Source organism: Suncus etruscus, chromosome 11 (genome assembly GCF_024139225.1).
Source record: "Suncus etruscus isolate mSunEtr1 chromosome 11, mSunEtr1.pri.cur, whole genome shotgun sequence".
Lineage (NCBI taxonomy): Eukaryota > Metazoa > Chordata > Mammalia > Eulipotyphla > Soricidae > Suncus > Suncus etruscus.
Genome location: NC_064858.1, coordinates 55,257,431 through 55,273,031, shown reverse-complemented (window position 1 = coordinate 55,273,031; position 15,601 = coordinate 55,257,431). Strand labels below are relative to the sequence as shown.

General features: G+C 37.9%; 1 protein-coding gene and 1 non-coding gene across 2 annotated transcripts in view; one reads left to right on the top strand and one right to left on the bottom strand.

Moving 5' to 3' along the window:
- ANKS1B (ankyrin repeat and sterile alpha motif domain containing 1B) overlaps positions 1-15,601 on the top strand; it is a 1,587,094-nt gene that overhangs the window by 310,600 nt on the left and 1,260,893 nt on the right.
- LOC126023183 (small nucleolar RNA SNORA51) lies at positions 5,583-5,713 on the bottom strand. Its single transcript, XR_007500388.1, has one exon. It is a non-coding gene; the product is annotated as a small nucleolar RNA SNORA51 (small nucleolar RNA).

Here is a 15,601-nt window from a genome sequence, read left to right as displayed (position 1 = left end):
GGACATTGCATGGGAATGTCCCTAAAGCATTATTATTTTTACTCCTAAAGCATTTATTTCACAATTGTAAGTTGGCATTACTAATAAAATACTTAATAAAAAGTTACAGTTGGAATTATGTGCATTGATACCATAATTAATAGGACTCTTTAAAAATGTTTCAGAAGGCACCATGATTAACAATGTTATTCAAGGCATGCAAGGTCCCAACACCAATTTCCCCAATAATGTCAGCTTCCCTCTACCATTGGTCCTCTCTGCCTTCCTCTTTCACAGGCACATATTTAAATTTATTTGGGTTTTATGCTTTTAGTGGTGTTGGTTCTGTGGATACATAAGAAATTTCATACCTTTATACTGCCATTGTATTTGAGTCTCCTGACTCCTGACTCTATTACCTACCATCCACATATTCTTAGTTTTCCCCTTGATTTTTTTCCTTCCCTGTCTTCCTTATTTCTATAATATAGGGATCAGGGTAATTTAGGTATTCCTTCTTTGATACTTTGCATTCCCATTTTCTGTTATATATATATATATATATATATATATATATATACATACATATATGTATATATACATATACCATATAAAAGTGAAATCTTTCTTTTGATTTATTTTGCTTAAATTGCTATCCTCTATTCCAAGTTGCAGAAAATTGTATGATTTAAATCTTCCTTGCAGCTGCATAATTCCATTTTGTATATGTCACACCTTAATTATCCATTCTTTATCATTGGAGAACTAAGATGATTCCATATCTTAACTATTGAGCTCAGAACATCAATAGTGTTCTTGACAAAAATAAATTTGTCCATTTAAATGAATGTTTTTGTGTGTTGGGGAAGAGATAACAAGAAGTAGAATTGCTGAATAATATGGCAGCACTATTTTTACTTTTCTGAAGTGTTGTGTTAAATAATGAAGGATGGGGCTGGATGGCGATGGATGGAGGTGGATTTCTCTGTCTGCCATCCCAGGCCACGTGGCTCAGCAACCCCCATGCAGCCGGCGAGTCCCAGGCCCAGGTGAAATCACTCACTCACAGTCAGGCGTCAGGAAGCAACTTTATTCAAGCCTTAGCCACCACGTGTGTGTGGCCTATTCATAACCTTTCAAGCACAGCAATATTTTGCTAGCCCTGCATCTTATTTCCTGTTAGCCATCTTTCCTTTGGGCTCCATGCTGGTCAAAGACCAGAACACAGAAACCCAGAAGCCAGAACGCACAGCAGCGCAAAAAGGGCAAAGAGCCAAAAAGGCAAAAAGCCAAAAGGGCCGAATTCCCTTGGTCCAAGCCTTATCTAACATTTCCCAGACCCCTCCCAGGAATGGAAGGGTTTTGCAGGTAAGGTTACACCTACTATCCGGTTCCCAAGACCCCTCCCAGAAATGGGTGGGTCTCAGGGTTTAAAATAGGTACACCCACACTGAAGAATCTCTATAATATTTTGCATAGGAGTTGAACCAGACAAAGTTTCTACCATTAGTGGCAAATGCTTTTGAAGTCTAAATCCTTAAGTTAAAAATTTCTATGCACATTTGCTAAATTTACCTTTAAAATCTTTAGGGGCTGGAGCAGTGGCACAAGCAGTAGGGCATCTGCCTTGTACACTCTAATCTAGGACAGACCCGATGGCGTCCCATGTGGTTCCCCAAGCCAGAAGCGATTTCTGAGCGCATAGCCAAGAGTAATCCCTGAGCGACACCAAGTGTGGCCCCCAAACCAAAAACAACAACAACAAAAACAACAACTAAACAATTGCTCTTTAAAAATATACAGATGTAAGCACCCGGCTAGCTCAGTCAGTAGAGCATGAAAATATACATATGTAGGAGCTGGAGAGATAGCAAGGAGGCAGGGCATTTGCCTTGCATGCAGAAGGACAGTGGTTCGAATACCAGCATCCCACATAATCCCCCAAGCCTGCCAGGAGTAACCCCAGAGTGCTGCCGGGTGTGACCCAAAAACCAAAAACAAACAGACAAAAAGATATACAGATGTAGAGTCTGGAGCATTAGTCCAGCAAATAGGGCTCTTGTGCTGGATGAGGCAAATCCCAGATATGATCCACCCTACCACATATAGTCACCTGAGCCCAGCCTGGAGTGATCCTTGAGTGCAGAGCCAAAGGGCACTATGTGTGCCCCCAAACAAATGGAGATGCAAGTTTTTTTTTTTTTCAGCCACACACTGTGATGCTCAGGGGTTATTCCTGGCTATGCACTCAGAAATCACTCCTGGCTTGGGGGACCATCTGGGATGCCCAGGGATTGAACTGGTCCATCCTAGGCTAGCACACACAAGGCAGATATCTTACCACTTATGCCACTGCTCCAGCCCCGAGGACATGCAAGTTTTTAAATAATCTTATATTATGTCTCTATTTTTTACAGCTTGTATTTTATTTTAAGGAAATGAATAAATATTTTTGAAGTAACTATAAAATAATATTAACATGGTGTATTCCATTCATAAGATTATTCCATTATAATTGCCTTAGCTCTCCTCCTCCTCTTCTCCTCCTCCTCCTCCTCCTCCTTCTCCTTCTTCTTCTTCTTCTTCTTCTTCTTCTTCTTCTTCTTCTTCTTCTTCTTCTTCTTCTTCTTCTTCTTCTTCTTCTTCTTCTTCTTCTTCTTCTTCTTCTTCTTCTTCTTCTTCTTCTTCTTCTGTTTTTGGATCACACCTGGCAGCGCTCAGGGGTTACTCCTAGCTCTACGCTCAGAATTCGATTACTCCTGGCAGGCTTGGGGGACCGTATGGGATGCTGGGATTCGAACCACCATCCTTCTTCATGCAAGGCAAACGCCCTACTTCCATACTTTCTCTTGGGCCCCTGGCCTTATCTCTTTTCTAAATTATTTTATTATTACTTTATTTTCATAAACACTCATGGTTAGGAGCTTAAGGTACACTCTTTGGTTTTATTATAGTTAAAACCTAACCAGATTTGGGGAGACAAAGAGGATGTTGGGGATAGAGTATGTTGTACTAATTGGTTGTACAACTGAAAGAGAGATTTTTGTATTTTGTGTCCTGATTAAGATTTTTCTATTTAAAGAGGCCTTGTGTAGGTCTAAATAATTAAAGAGTTATTAAATTAATTAAATAATTAAATAAACTAGATTACAATAAAATGAGGTAGAATGGTTATTAATAAGTTTATGGCATGTATATTTAACATTTTGTTGGTTGCATTGCACCCCATTGAGATCTAGGTGTGGCATTATTTCAATTTGTTCTTCAATTTAAATGTATGCATAGCAAACAAATACAAATGAGAGTTGTAGGCATCTTTTTCTTCTGAGAGTCAAGTTAGTAGCATCCTCACATTTATGAAAATATGCTCTATCACCAATATGCTTTCTTAGATCTTGGTAAACAATTCCTCTGACTTTTTTTGTGTTTCAATTGCTAATATAGACTTAATATATCAGAGATTCACTGTTCTTCATGAAGTTGCTGATAACTTTTGCTATTAGAAAAAAGAAAAATAGGCTCTCAGTTCTTTCCAAAGCATGCCTCAAATAACCCGGTACCCAACAAAACACACAAATACAAAGATTTAAGATCTGTTAAGACTTTGGCCATATTAGTCACCAAGTCTGTTTCTTTTGTTCAATAAAGTTTAATTAAGTAGAATTAAATTAAAATAGCCATTGTTTTGTTTCTGGAGAGGTTGGGACTTCAAGCTTTGGTTTCAGTAAGGGATTATCTACACTTTGACAGTTTATCTTCAAATTGATTCCAATTAGTGAGTTGCAGATATTTGATCTTTGATAATAAACAATGTTCTGAAGTCATGGCCATTAGGTAAAATAAAGTTATAAGGCCTTATCTTCCTATGGAGAATAAAATGTGTTCTCATTGTGGTAATGATATGGTAATTTCTGTTGAATGAACTATTTGAGGGTCATCTCTATAGGTGTCTAGTTGAAGTAGTTTCAGAAAGTGGAATCTGTATTAGAGGAAATGTATAACCCTCCCACTATAAAAAATCATGCAGCTAAGCAAAGTTTAATCAAAGATATAAGGCTACAATGAAGATGAGGTGACAAATTAAATGTGATTATAGAACTCATTCACTTTGTAGAAATAATACTGCAGCTTTTCTGTACCTAGGTAAAAAAGGGAGGGTAAGAATATTGAAAGAGGAACCCAGAATCTAGAAACATTATTTTTATACCATGGTGTTTTGTGATGTCACCATTACAAAAGGTTTAACATTATTAGCCTCAACTGTTGTTAGATTATAGTATTTCTTATTTATTTTTTATTTAGATGTCATGTTTACTAAATTATTTATAATTGAGTTTCAGGAATACAATGTTGCAGTATCACAAAACCAATCACACCACCAGTACCAACTTCCCTCCTCCAATGTCCCCAGCCTGTCTCCTTAATAGGCACCTTATTGTGTTCATCTATTGTGAACTCTGTGGTTCACAATATTGTTAAGGACAGGGTTTCACATGTAACACAGTCTAGCACTACTGCCGCTAAGTGTAAAAACATATTCTTTTTTGGGGTGTGTGTGCACACCCAGTACTCTTACTTACTGGTTAAGTAAGTACCCCTGGTTCTGCACTGATTTCTCTTTGCTGGTATCATATGGGGTGCCAGGGATTGGATAGAGGACTACTGCATGCAAAAAAAAAGTGTTCTACCTGCTGTACTATCTCTCTAGCCCTATGCATGTTATTTTTTAAGTTCCTATGTAATCCAATTTGGAGGGCAAATATTAGGGTTACTCTTCTAAAAGGAAGTCTTTCCTTTTTCTTAAAAGTTTCTTTTCTTAGCTTAATTCTTTTACAACTTCTGTTACTCTAGGATGAGAATTTCAGATTTTGATAAGTGTAGAATTTGAGTTTTAGCTAACCATGTGACAGCTGGCAAACTTTGAAAAGTCACATAATGGGCCCGGAGAGATAGCACAGCGGCGTTTGCCTTGCAAGCAGCCGATCCAGGACCAAAAGGTGGTTGGTTCGAATCCCGGTGTCCCATATGGTCCCCCGTGCCTGCCAGGAGCTATTTCTGAGCAGACAGCCAGGAGTAAGCCCTGAGCACTGCCGGGTGTGGCCCAAAAACCAAAAAAAAAAAAAAAAAAAAAAAAAGAAAAGTCACATAATTCTTTCTTTGTGGTATTTTCTTCCCATTTGAATACCTATATAATCTGTGATAATGAACCATACTTAAATTAACTTTAAAATTTGTTAACCTTGGTGATTTGTGGAGCAGAGTAGTCATTTAATAAAAGTTAGTTTTTGCTCCTCTTCATATCCTACACACAGTGCCACCCTTAGGTATCAGAGCACTGTTGCAGTATGTGCCCAATGTATTTAGATTTGAAATTACGTGGTGCTCAATGATGAACATTTCAGCATCGGCAGTTATTATCATCACAACAATCATTCCCTACATACAACTTAGTTACCATGAAATTCCTTCAAATATTTTCCTCTAAGATTCTTTGATTCAATCTCTTAACCCACCCTTTTGTCTAAACCTTTTTTCCTAAACTGTAGTACGGATGAACTCTCCCGGATAGTATTGACCCATCAAATGTTCTTTTGCTGAGTTGTTTTTGTCCCCCAATTCACAATATAGACCAGGCAAAGGGCCTGGTTGAGTTGTATATGGGGTGCATTTACTGTACCTCTCTTTCTATACAGTCAGTGTAAAGAACACAGCCTGTGATAAGAATTGGGAGGCCTTATCTTTTCTTTTTTGATCTTTAATATATATATGTATATGTATGTATGTATGTATATATATATATATATATATATATGCAACATTCCCATGACCAATATCCCATGTGTCCTTCCTTTCCACCCCAATTCAGAAAGAATGAAAGAATGAGAACAAGCAGTGCTGGCAGGGATGTGGAGAGAAAGGAACTCTTACTCACTGCTAGTGGGAATGACATCTGGTCCAATCTTTGTGGAAAGCGATATGGAGATTTCTCCAAAAGCTGGAAGTTGAGCTCTCATACAATCCAGCTATACCACTCCTAAAGACATATCCTAGGAACACAAAAATACAATACAAAAATCCCTTTCTCACACCTGTATTCATTGCAGCATTGTTTACATTGTTTACATTGCAGCCAGACTCTGGAAACAGCCTAGATGCCCCTCAATAGATGAATGGCTAAAGAAACTATGGTACATATACATAATGGAATATTATGCAGCCATCAGACGAGATGAAGTCATGAAATTTTCTTATACATGAATGTATATGGAATCTATTATGCTGAGTGAAATAAGTCAGAGGGAGAGAGATAAACACAGAATGGTCTCACTCATCTATGGGTTTTGAGAAAAATGAAAAACATTTGTATAATGATTCTCAGACACAAAATAGAGGAGGACTGGAGGGTCCATCTCCTGACATGAAGCTCACCACAGGGATCGTTTAGTGCAGTCACAGAAATAATAACACTGAGAACTATCATAACAAAATGTGACTGAATGAGGGAAGTGGAAAGCCTGTCTAGAGTACAGGCCTATTTGGGGTGGAGAGTTTTTATATTGTTTTTTAATTTATTTTTAATTAATATCTTTATTTTACACATTAATTACAAATATGATTGTAGTTGGGTTTTGGTCATGTAAAGAACACCCCACTTCCCCAATGGAACATTCCCATTACCAATGTCCCAAATCTCCCTCCTCCAAATCCAACCCCCGCCTATATACTGGAGAGGCTTTCTATTTTCCTCATTTATTCACAAGCTTATGATAGTTCTCAATGTAGTTATTTCTATAACTGCACTCATCACTCTCTGTGGTAAACTTCATGTCGTGAGCTGGACCTTCCAGCATTCTCCTCTTTTGTCTCTGAGAATTATTGCAAAAATGTCTTTTTTTCTTAAAACCCATAGATGAGTGAGACTATTCTCTGTTTATCTCTCTCCCTCTGACTAATTTTACTCAGCATAACAGATTCCATGTACATTCATGTATAGGAAAATTTTATGACTTCATCTCTCCTGACGACTGCATAATATTACACCATGGCTTCTTTAGCCATTCAGTTGTTGAAGGGCATCTTGGTTGTTTCCTGAGTCTGGCTATTGTAAATAACACTTCAATGAATATAGGTATGAGGAAGGGATTTTTGAATTGGGTTTTAGTGTTCTTAGGGTATATCCCTAAAAGTAGTATAGCTGGCTTGTATGAGAGCTCAATTTCCAGTTTTTGGAGGAATCACTATATCGCTTGGTGGAATAGACAGCATTCCCACCAGCAGTGAATAAGAGTTTCTTTCTCTCCACATCCCTGCCAGCACTGATTGTTCTCATTCTTTGTGATGTGCGCCAATCTCTGTGGCGTGAGATGGTACATCATGGCTGTTTTGATTTGCATCTCCCTGATGATTAGTGATGTGGAGTATTTTTATGGGCCTTTTGGCCATTTGTATTTCTATTTTGACAAAGTGTCTGTTTATTTCTTCTCTCCATTTTTTTGATGGGATTAGATGTCTTTTTCTTGTAAAGTTCTATCAGTGTCGTGTATATTTTGGATATCAGCCCCTTATCTGATGGGTATTGGGTGAATAGTTTCTCCCACTCTGTGGGTGGCTCTTGTATCCTGGGCACTATTTCCTTTGAGTTGCAGAAGCTTCTCAGCTTAATATATTCCAATCTGTTAACCTCTGCTTTCACTTGTTTGGAGAGTGCTGTTTCTTCCTTGAAGATGCCTTTAGTCTCAGTGTCATGGAGTGTTTTACCTACGTGTTGTTCTATATACCTGATCGTTTCAGGTTTGATATCAAGGTCTTTAATCCATTTGGATTTTACCTTCATACATGGTGTTAGCTGGGGGTCTTAGTTCACTTTCCTGCAAGTGGTTAATCAGTGCCAACATCACTTGTTGAAGAGGCTTTCCTTGCTTCATTTAGATTTATTGCTCGTTTATCAAAAATTATGTGACTGTATATCTGGGAAACAGAAAAATTCTCTGAATATTCAAGCCCATTCCACTGATATGGGAATCTGTCTTTATTCTAATACCATGCTGTTTTAATATCTATTGCTTTGTAATACAATTTAAAGTTGGGGAGGTAATGCCTCCCATATTCCTTTCCCCAAGGATTGCTTTAGATATTCAAGGGAGTTTTTTGTTCCAAATGAATATCAGAAGTGTTTGATCCACTTCTTTGAAGAATGTCATGAGTATCTTTAGAGGGATTTCATTAAATCTGTACAATGCTTTGGACTATTGCCATTTTAATGATGTTAATCCTGCATGTTAATCCATGAGCAGGATATGTGTTTTTATTTTCTAGTGTCCTCTATTATTTCTTGGACCAGGGTATTACAGTTTTCTTTGTATATGTCCTTCATGTCTTTAGTCAAGTTGACTCCAAGATATTTGAGTTTGTGTGGCACTAAGGTGAATGAGGTTGTGTTCTTTATGTCCATTTCTTCCCTATTATTATTGGTGTATAAAAAGGCCATTGATTTCTGTGTTTTAGTTTTGTAGCCTGCCACATTGCTATAATAAACCTATAGTTTATAGAAATTTTTGGGTAGTGTCTTAGGGTTTTCTAAATAGAGTATCATGTCACCTGCAAACAGTTGAGTTACCATGATTTTTAGATCTGTTGTTTCAGTTTGAAATTTTCTGATTTCTATTTTTGTGTTCTGTTCAGCTAGTGCTATGTTTTCTTTGATTTCCATGAGGATCCTCCATATTTCTGTTCTATACTTCTTTTTTGTTTTTGTTTTTGTTTTTGGGCCACACCCAGTGACGCTCAGGGGTTACTCCTGGCTATGCGCTCAGAAGTCGCTCCTGGCTTGGGGGACCATATGGGATGTCGGGGGATCGAACCGCAGTCCGTCCTAGGCTAGCGCAGGTAAGGCAGGCACCTTACCTCTAGCGCCACCGCCCGGCCCCTCTATACTTCTTATCTGAGAGATTTATCTGATGGTTGGAAATTTTTTTTGGTCATTAGAGCTATTATCTTCTTTGATGTGCATGAGTTTTGCTTGAGAGTTTTCCACATTGTCGCACTTGTAGTATGATTTTTTTCTGCGTGTTATTGTGGGGTCATTAAAAAGAGTACATAGCTGTGAAGCGAAATGGAGTGACTGTTCTTCTGGAGCCTCTAGGAGACAGTTTTTTCTGCCCCCTTCCTGGCCCTCTCAGATCAGCTTCAGGAGACAGAAGTGTAGAGAGACACAGCTGACAGATCCCCTCTGTCTCTCCCAGTTGTGAATCTCACAGCAGGGCAGACCCCTCCCACATTCACAGACAAAGGAGTCACCTCTCTTGCTGGGCGCGTTTGATAGCCAGTTTTTACTCACTGAGTCTTTCTTGGCCTTTTGGCCTGGGAGCCTCACTAGGAGACAGTTTTTGCTGGGCCCTTTCTGGCCCCCTCATGAGAGCTTCAGGAGACAGAAGAGCAGAGAAACAAACAAAGCTGTCAGGTCCTCTCCATCTTTCCCAGTTGTGAATCTCACAGCAGGGGCAGACCCCTCCCACATTCACAGACAAAGAAGTCACCCCTGCTGGCACTTCTGATAGCTGGTTTTTTACTCACTCATCTTTTTTGGTCTTTAGGCCTTGGCGCCTCTCTAGGAGACAGTGTTTTGCTGGGCCCTTCCTGGCCCTCTCAGGATAGCTTCAGGAGACAGAAATGTTCATATTGTTCTAATGAGAGTAATGAATCATAAAACTTCCAGAATAAAAAGTTTAGTTTATTTTATTCCAGAATAAAGAGTTTAGGAGCAAAAATAATATTTGTTACAAAATAATATTTATGCATTTAAGTATAGTATCACATAAATATCCCTCATTATTATGTTAGGTCATTTATGAGACAGGACCCATGGTAGATTGAATAGAAAACTTCATAGCATCCAGGTTTAATTCCTAGATGCTTTGATTGTGACTATATATGTATGGCAAGAGTGTATTGCAAATATCATTTAAATAAGGTTATTAAGACCAGGTTATCTGGATGAAACCTCCATGTTATAATAGCTGTCTTTATAAGAAAGAGCCAAGTGGGTAAGGCACTTATTTGCCTTTAATGCAGTGAAACAGTTCAATTTGTGGTACTTTATATAGTCTTCTGATCACTGCTAGGAGTAATCCTTGAGCACAGAGCTAGGAGTAAGCCCTGAGGATGACTCAAAATATCCCTCAAAAATTAGTAGGAGAAGAAGGCAGAGGAAGAATAGAGTATAGTAGGAAAAAAGGCAGCAAGTAAAAATGCTACAATTCAGGATTTGACAGTGAAAAAAGGTGCTATGAACTAGTGTCCAAAGAATGTCTTCAGCTTCTAGAAGGTGGGCCAGGCAAAGGACTGTTTTTTTTTTGTTTTTGTTTTTGTTTTTTTTTTTACCTTTGATCCTCCCATGGAAATCTTATTAACACCAGACTTTAGACTAGTGAAGCTACCTTTTGATATATGGTCTCCAGAAATGTAGGAAATGAATGTAATAGGATACATTTCTGATAAGTTGTTATAGAAGCTACATCAAAAAATGTGAGGGATAAGAGGTACCTATTGAGAAGAATGGAATCCTGTGTTACCTTTCAGTGCAATGCTAAAAGAATATGTGTTTAGTAGTTGCCCTATATGTTTTATTTATGACAGAAGGTTATGGAAGAGACTTATGTACCAATATGCTCTGTCATTTCCAAACTCCTGTCAACCACTTTAATACATCACCGTCTAGATAGCAAGACTGCCATTAGTGAACCTGAGATTTTTCTTCTAAGTCCCACTCAATTGAATCTACCTTGCCAGCAATATTTCATGATGGTGATAGCTTTTATCATTGTGACAGCTGTTAAAACTTGGTGCTAACATATTCAGTCTCCATGCTAACCTTTACATCATATAGGCAAGTTCTGATGCATGATAGTCTGTCTCAGCGATTGCCCAATTCACTTCATTGTTCTTCAGGTGAATGATTCACAGCTGTAGATGAAATTTCTTTTGAAAAGTTTCCCCACATACTACTCACAATGTCTAAGTCAGTTTGAGAAGGGCATCTAAAAAACAAGTTCAGTTTTCTGGAACAATGTGGTTATGATAACTCTAAACTAAGAAAATCCACAGAGCTGGTAGGTGGAGACTTAAATGGCTACTTCTTCCTACCTAGCTGTCACATCGCTTTTATTTTGCTTCAGTAATTCTAGTTCCCTGCTGCCCTTTCTTCTTGTAAAATAATGGATGATCTGTAAGTTTTAGCATTTTTCTACCTACACATTACCTTTTAATTCTAGCTTAAAAGCAACAAAGATTTTCTTTCCATTTACCCAGAGACCAGGGATTTGTTAAATATTTAATGTGTTATAATCAGAATATATACTTTTCAGATGGTCAGACAATTCCTCTTTATCATTAATTCTATTAAACAGAAGATTCTGATTTTTATATTACTTCTTATGGCCATTTCCTATGAAATATGGGTGTGACTATTATATTTTATCCTTTGTGTGACATTTGATTAGTACAACTGGAAATAGTAATTTGTTTTCATTCATTTGTATCGGAAGATTCTTTCATGACATTATGATGATTGGATGATGTATCACATAATGAAGTCAACTGAGATATTTGCTGATCTTTAGCTGGAGCACTGTTAACTCTTGAAGCCCTCAGCAGCTTTCATACCTGGTTTTATACCTCTATGACAAGAAACAACATTATCTATTAATACCCAAGAGTTGGTGAGGTGCCAGAGTCATGGTCTCTTCTGGTTATATCCTGTATAATTCCTCATTAATAATACCATAGATACAGTGAATTAAGGTAAAAAATGTATTATATCATGTTCCTCTGTCTTAGAAATCCAAATGTGGTTTGGAGGTCTAGCTAATGTTTCCTTTTCCCAAGATTGTAATAAAAGAATAAACTAGGCCTGGCGTCTCACTTGTGACTTGACCAGGAAAAAGTGAATTTCCTAGTTCACCTGTTTTTTTCTTTGTTTTGTTTTGTGGGCTATATTCTGTGGAGCTCCTGGTTCTGTGATCAGGAATAACTTCTGGTGGTGCCTGAAGGGACAATATATAGTGTGAAGGATTGTATCTGGTCAGCTACATGCAAGGCTAGTAACTTATCTGTTGTACTCTCTACTACACAAGTTTATCTGTTCATTGGCAATACTCAATTCCTTGTGGTTAATCAGCCAAGGGTCTTAGTTCCCTGATCATATGCAAATAATATGCAGCCCCTTGACTGAAGGACTTGGTTTGCAATCTTCCTTTAATTTCTTGCCACATGGATTTCTCCATAGGGCAGCTGATCTTTATCAAAGAGATAAAAAAAAAACCCCAAAAAACAAAGGGAGATCCAATAGGAAAATTTGCCAGTAAAATAGAAGTTACAGTATTGTGTAACAAAGAATAGAAATGACATTCAGGAACCGGAGTGGTGGTGCAAGTGGTAGGGCATTTGTCTTGCACGTGCTATCCTATGATGAACTGAGGTTTGATCCCCTGGCATCCCATATGGTCCCCTGAGCCAGGAGTGATTTTTGAGCACATAGCCAGGAGTTACCCCTGAGTGTCACTGGGTGTGGCCCAAAAGCAAAACAAAACGAAACAAAAAAAGAATAGAAGTGACATTTGATTACCTTTGTCATCTTCTATTGACCAGAATAAATCATAGACAGGTCTTTAAGTAGAGAATAGATTAATAGAAAGGAGACCATTAATAACATGAGGTAGAGGTAATATCTATAAAATACATTTATTTTGCCTTCATTCTTTGAGTGGTAGTTTGATTAAGTGTACAATTTCTAGAGGTAAAAATATATTTACTTGAGAACTGTAAAACAAATTGTCTTCTAAGTATCACTGGTCCCTGTGAACTTCGCTTTAGGGATAATTCAGCTGGATTATTTTGTTGGGTTCACTTAGTGCATGAGCACTGTTTTTTTATAGATCTAGTCATTATCTCTACAACAGTGATTTTCAACAATTTTTGTACCAATGGCCCAGCATGGACATGCAGACCAGGTGGAAGAGCACTGGCCTAGAACATCATTCTTGAAGCATATCTTGGGAAGTTTTGAATTTTTTTTTGTTTGTTTGGTTTTTGGGCCACACCCGGCGGTGCTCAGAGGTTACTCCTGGCTGTCTGCTCAGAAATAGCTCCTGGCAGGCATGGGGGCCATATGGGACACCGAGATTCGAACCAACCACCTTTGGTCCTGGATTGGCTGCTTGCAAGGCAAACACCGCTGTGATATCTCTCCGAGCCCAGTTTTGAAATTTTTAAGGAAAGAGTTCAGGTAGATCAGTACTTGTGGGATTATATTTTCTCAGTTACTTTCATTTTAGTTTGATACTTTACTTTAAGTTGCAACTAGTTTAGAGAATTATTTTTCCTCTTCCTGAAGAGTAACTGATCTTGCATGATTTGCATGATTTGGGAATGAATGCCCCTCAAGATGTATAGAGTGTGGGGAACATTTGAGAACCTGCTATTGAAATACATCTTTAGAATAGTGCTGTTTCTGTTTTCTTATTCTTCACCTTTGCATGGAGACATATCTATCTGGCACAAAATCCATGAGGATGAGGATCTATGTATCATTTGGTTGATTTTAAGTTTTCCCTGTGACATGTTTTAGATTATTTCTTTGAGTTCATTAAGTCATTTGTCCTGTATTTACTTTTATTAACTCCAGAATTTTGTTACTATGGTTTCTTCTTTTATTATGATTACTTTCCTATAGTTACACCTTTACACATACCATTCTATTGGTGCAATAGGCTTCTGGAAATAAGGAAATGTAAGTGGCTCAGGAGTCAGGTGGGGGTACTAGGATTGAACCTAGGTTAGCCCTTAAAAAAATGTACCCTTCCTGCTGCATTACTTCTCCATTCCTCAATCTGTTTTGTTAAATATGAGTCAATTACTATACTTGTTCCACATCTCAAACATCTCTTTGCATTCTCAGAAACTATACAGTGGAAAACTTCCTCCATCTGTTTGTGTAGAAAGAAAGGCAAATTAGCCCATAGAGGACTTTCCTTACTGTGCTAGGCATCCCAACCTCCACCACACCTATTCAAGAGAAGAACTCATTATGTCCATACTTTTTCTTTTTATTTACACAACGACTTTGATATTGCTATTTCTATTTAGGAACAAGTTATAAACTTGGAGCCACAAAGTCAAGTTTGAAATAAATTTCTTTAAAGGTCCACATCATATTGCTGCATTTAACAGCAACCTTTGTCTTTTTTTTTTGTGGTTTTTGGGTCACACCCGGCAGTGCTCAGGGGTTATTCCTGGCTCCAGGCTCAGAAATTGCTCCTGTCAGGCACGGGGGACCATATGGGACGCCGGGATTCGAACCGATGACCTTCTGCATGAAAGGCAAACGCATTACCTCCATGCTATCTCTCCGGCCCCAACCTTTGTCATTTAAATGTCAACAATATGTAGCAAATTTAATAGCTAATATTCAAAAAATGACATAGAAATAATAGTATATCAGTCATGCCCCCAACCAGATATTCCTATTTTTAACTCTTTTGTTTTAGTTATTGGATTTTGTGCTACACCTGTCTGTGCTCAAGGCTTACTACTGGCTCTGTGCTCAGGGTTCATTTCTAGTGGTGTTAAAAAGACCATATATGATAACTGGGACTCAAAAACATGTCGGGTTTTATACAAGGCACGTATATTAACCCTTCACTATCCCTCCACACCCTTGGTTTAGAATTCTTATTGAATTTATCAGATTTTTGGGGGGTCATACCCAGCATTGTTCAGGTTTACTCCTTTGTATATACTGAGGAATCACTTCTGACAGCTTGTGGGACCACTTGGGATGCTGGTGATCAAACTCAGGTTGACTACATGCAAGGCAAGTGCCCTACCTAGTTATTCAACTATCTCTGACCTCCCAGTTTAGCAGAATTTTATTTACTGTTTGAAAGACATTGTTTGTAAAGCTCTGGTCTCGTGACCTTCTTGGAATAGTGAGGAGACTCTTTAATAAGAAATTATTATGATATGTTTAAAACCTACATGGTGCACAAAATAGGGAATCTCCTTAGGGAATAAAACTTCTAGGCTTTAGAGTGACTCATAAAACTAAGCTAAGTTTAAATAAATAGAAGGATTATGACATATGAGTCAGAAGGAAGGATAAGTATATCTCTATAAAAGACATGTCAGGAAACGAGTGTAAAGGGAGATACCCATAACACATGGTAGATACCAATCCAAATAGAGAAACATATTAAGACCAACAATGAAAGGAATCAAACTAATTCAGTTTCTCTTTAATGTCTAATCTCTCTGAATACATTTATGAAATTTTTTGGTTAGCATTACAAAGTCCAACTATTAAAGTATGACTCAAAATGTGCTATCTTTCATTGTGTATGCTCTTGAACTTTGTGGCATAATACAACCATATTAAGACATTGCATCTGTAGTGTATCTGAGTAGGCTGAAATTGGTAGGTAGTTATCTTGGTTTTGGACTGGTTTAATTGGTTTTAGCAGCATTTTTGTGATGGTATTCAATGGGACTGTCCTTTTAATGATGGCCTCAGCTCAGTAGCTGGGATATCTAAGGCTACTTTCAACTGGTCTCAGGCCCACTAGGAGGG